Here is a 4800-nt window from a genome sequence, read left to right as displayed (position 1 = left end):
GGACCAAATAACCCCACCCCCAAGAGGGACTCTGCCCCACCTTGAGCTGTCTAAGGTAGCCTGCTGAGTGCAGAGTGAATAGATTAACAGCTGAAGGAGACAGCCACAAACAGTGGATTACTGAAAGTCTCAAACAGACTGCCTAAGGTCAGACAGGGTCAACATCTGACATCTTTAGAGGCAGATCCACAAAGTAAAAACAGCAGTCTCCATCCATAGAAGTTCACACCACAAAGTCAAGGGAATCAACACAGATAAACTTAAGAATCAGAAGCAAAAGAGAAGAGTCTCACAAATAATGGGAAGACAAAGAAACAACCCCCCGTCGAAGGGAAAGGAGGAATCCCCAGAAAGAGAACTAAATGAAATAAAGGCAAGTAAACTATCAGATATTAAGTTCAAAACAATGGTTCTAAGGAAGCTCAGTGAGCTCAGAATTACCAAAAACTACAGGGAAACTATGAGGAACTTTCTGCAAACCATATCAGCATGAAAAAGGACATAGAAACTATCAATAAGAGGCAAGAGAAAATGAAGAATACAATTTCTGAATTGAAGAACACAGTAGAAGGAATCAAGAGCCAGGTAGATGAAGCAGAGGAATGAATCAGCCAGCTGGAGGATAAGGTAGAAGAAAGCTCCCAGAAAGAGCAAGAAAATTAAAAAAAGACTCAAAAGGAATGAAGAGGCATTTGGGGAAATGCAGGACAACCTGAAACGCAATAATATCCATATAATAGGGATAGCAGAAGGAGAAGAGGAGGAGGAAAGGATAGAAAACCTTTTTGAAAAAGTAATGAAGGAAAACTTCCCTAATTGGAGAGAAAAAGCCACACAAGTCCAGGAAGCACCGAGGGTCCCATTCAAGGGGAACCCAATGAGGCCAATTCAAGACACATCATCATTAAAATGGCAAATAGCAACGACAAACGCAGAATCCTAAAGGCACCAAGGGAGAAACAGGTAGTGACGTACAAGGGAGCCCCCATACGGCTAGCAGCTGACTTCTCAGCAGAAACACTACAAGCCAGAAGGGAATGGCAAGAAATATTCCAAGTCATGAAAAGCGAAGTCCTGCAACCGAGACTGCTCTACCCAGCAAGGCTCTCAATTCAAATGGAAGGCAAAATAAGGATACCCCGGACAAAAGAAGGCTAAAAGAATACACCTCCACCAAGCCAGAATTACAAAATATGCTAAAGGAACTGCTTTAAGAGATGAAGAAAAAGAGTCTATGAACACCCAGTTCCTTTCGTAGTCACCAATACTTGATATTAGCAATATTTTTAATGCTTATTAATCTGATTGTGACATGATGTATTTTGTTACTTCATTCTTTGTTTAAACTAAACCTATTTTTGTATATTTCTTGCCTATTTCTATTATTTTTTAAAAAAGCTTTAAATGACTTTTTGGTATTCTTTATCTATTTTTTGATTAAGGGTTTGTAGAATTTTTTCCCTTAAAAAAAAAAACCATTAACCCTTCTTTAGGTGTGTTGCAAATACTTTCCTATTCTATTACTTGTCCTTTAACCATATATATATATATATATATTCCTGTATAGTCTTAAATGTTTAATATGGTCATATTGTCAATATTTTACTTTATAGCTTCTGGGTTTGAATATTTGACTTCAGGGTAGGCAAAATATTATTTTGTATTTTCTCCTAAGACTCCTAAGATTTTACATATTGATTTTTAACTCACCTGAATATTTGTTGTTTAATGTATGAAATAGTGCTCTATATTTGTTTTATTTCAAGTAATAGTGGTCCATGCATCTTATATGTTGAATAAGCATTATTTTCCAAATGGATTTGAAATATCAATTTAATCATATATTACATTGTCAGACGGATATATATGTTTCTAGAATGCTCATTTTATTTCACTGATCTACTTGATTATTTCTGTGCTGGTGTCATTTTTTTAATTGCTGAGACTTTATAATGAATTTAAATTTTTTAATATTTTATAATGGATCTTGACATTTAATAAAATAAATAAATAAAATCTGCATTTAAAAAAAACAAGAAAGAAGGAACTGCTACCTTTTCTGACAACATCGATGGAACTGGAGTATAATATGCTGAGTGAAACAAGCCAGTCAGAAAAAGACAAATATCATATGATCTCACTTGTAAGTGGAATCTGTTCAACAAAATGAACTAAAGAACTAAACAAACCACAGGCATAGAAACAATGAGCAGAGTGAAAGTGACAAGAGGGGATGGGGAAGGAGGACAATGCCAGCAGAAGAGGAAAGGACTAGACAAAGAATATGTACGAATGGCCCATGGACATGGACAACAGTGTAGGAATTGACTGGGAGCCAGGGGAAGGCATGGGATGGGTGGAGGTGGGCAAAGGGAGAAAAGTTGAGACAACTGTAATAGAATAAATATTATTTTAAAAATAAATAAATTAGTAAAAACTAAAAAATAAAAAAAAAGGTCAAAGCCCTCTGGAAATATAAAATAAAAACCCTCAGCTCAACATATAAATAAATAAATATTGTTTAAAATGAAAATATACAGTAACATAATGAAATTTCAAAGGGTTCTCAAAACTTAAGGCTTTATGGTAATACATTAATCCATTTATCCTAATATGAATGCTTTATTAATTTTAGAATATTGTGTCTTCAATGATATGTCCCAATTCACCCCCAAAATTAATCTTTTATTCAAAGCATACTTATCACGTACTAGCATGTACAAAGCAATGGGATAGCTGCTGATATTAGGAGTCAAAGGAATGGGCCATAGCAGACAGACTTTTCAGTGCTGATTTCTACTACATAAAACCTACAAGCAATAGGATACAGACCCACAAGAACATAAAATCAACATAACTATATTACAAGGTTTTTTCTCTAAGTGCTAAAAAAGAGTTTATAGGTAAAAGGTTAGAGTTCAGGGAAAAAAAAAAAGAGAAGTTTCTGTACAGCCAGGGTGAAAAGAGGGAGAAAGTGATGGAAAATCGTTCATGGAAAAGGTGAGCCTTGAATAATCTAACAACGTGCCTAGATGAACAGTCCCAGTGGTGAAAACAGCATAAACACAAGCAGAGAAGTGATCATGTGTCCAAGTTCTGTATCGAGATTGCTGTGGCTGGCGCTTACAGTGTGGGACATAATTTTACAAGTAAAAAAAAAAAATAGATTGGAAACAAATAGTAAAAGCCTTAAATGCTGGAATGTGGAGTCTATAAGCCATGAAAATCCACAGTAACTTCTAAAGCAAAGGAGTGATAAGACTAGGAAAATAATCAAGAAAGGTATAATAAGAGAAGAGGCTAAGGAGAAAAGATGAGAGAAAGTGAATCAGTTTCTAGTTCTGCAACTTAAACTAAATGAATTATCTTGGGTAAATTATTTCTCTTCCTGAGCTCAGTCTGTATTTCTGTAAAAGGAAGATAACTGAAATAATGATCTCACAGGATTGCTGTCAATTCAAAAATAAACAAGTGTCACAATGCAGTATAAACTTTAAAACAGAATGAGTAAAAGGCATAAAATACAAGCATGCTCATAATCCATGCAAGAGTTAATAAAGGCCTGAAGTATCAGTTGCAAACCTGAATCAAAAAACAGATACCAGAAACAATTCAGTAGTACACCTGACAGATTCAGCAACTAATGCAATGATGTAGAAAATGCAGGGAACAAGAACCACGAGATCTTAAATTTAAAAGATAACAAAAATGAGAGCATAAAAAGGAGGATAGGTTTATGGTTCATTGGTTTTTTCCTTGATTCAAGAAATAACAATTACCATGTGCTAGTACCATTCAAAATTCTAGGAGTGTTATAGAGCATAAAGTAGACGAAGAGCTCCTTCATGGAACTTGCATTTTTTGCAGAGACTAAGATGATTTAAAAATAAATAAATAAATAAATCAACACATAGTATTAATCATGTTTTTTATTTTCTATATTTTATGATATTGTGATACCTTGGGTGAGAGACTCCCCTCCCTGAATTAGACAATTCTGAAAGATAGCAAATAACTTACCTGTAATTGTGCCTTTGATGTACAACTCAACCAATGATGAGTCCATAACACCAACCCACCCCTTTTTATGAGGCTCCTGAAGTTCAATACACTATCTCCCAGGGTCTAAATCACCTCAGGCCCATTAGCAGAAAACCAGAGTCCAACCCTGTACCTCCTAAACTTGCTCAGCCTCCCACACTACCTTTCCCATTCTTTCCCACAGAAAACCACAATAAATGGTCTGTCCATGCTTTCTTTCCCGTTAATCCTTCTTCATGCTGACCAATGTTGGTGCTTCCGCATGTGGTCCTGCATGGCACAGCATGCCTCCTCCTCTTGAAAACTGTTAACAGTTTACTATCTTTTTTCTTTTTTTTCTTTCTTTATTTTTTTTAATTTAATCTTTTTTTTTTAATGGCAATCATTTCCTGAACCACTGGCCTCACCATACCTGATTTTTATTTTTTTAATTCTGGGTACAGTTTTAAACAGTCAGCTTCAGATCTTCAAGGCAAAATAAATGTTGTGATGCTTAAGGCATAAGCTTTCATAGATATGTGAAAACTTTTATTAACCAAAAGTATACCCTGTCATGGCAGTTAACAAAGATTTTACTTTATACAGTCAGATTAATTTTTAGAATCCTAGATGGCTTTTGTCATATGATCCAATATAAAAAAATGGCACTACAAGAGAATAAAATGTTTGGAAGTAATTCTGATAAAAGTTTCACTACATTTATTTTAATAAAAATGGAAGATGTATAAATAATTGAATCCTTTACATTTTACAATAGTC

This window comes from Pteronotus mesoamericanus, unplaced genomic scaffold, assembly GCF_021234165.1.
Source record: "Pteronotus mesoamericanus isolate MK-2021 breed Mesoamerican mustached bat unplaced genomic scaffold, CSHL_Meso_final contig_100, whole genome shotgun sequence".
Taxonomy (NCBI): domain Eukaryota; kingdom Metazoa; phylum Chordata; class Mammalia; order Chiroptera; family Mormoopidae; genus Pteronotus; species Pteronotus mesoamericanus.
The sequence above is the reverse complement of the archived record's forward strand: the minus strand, read 5'-3'. Positions refer to the sequence as shown.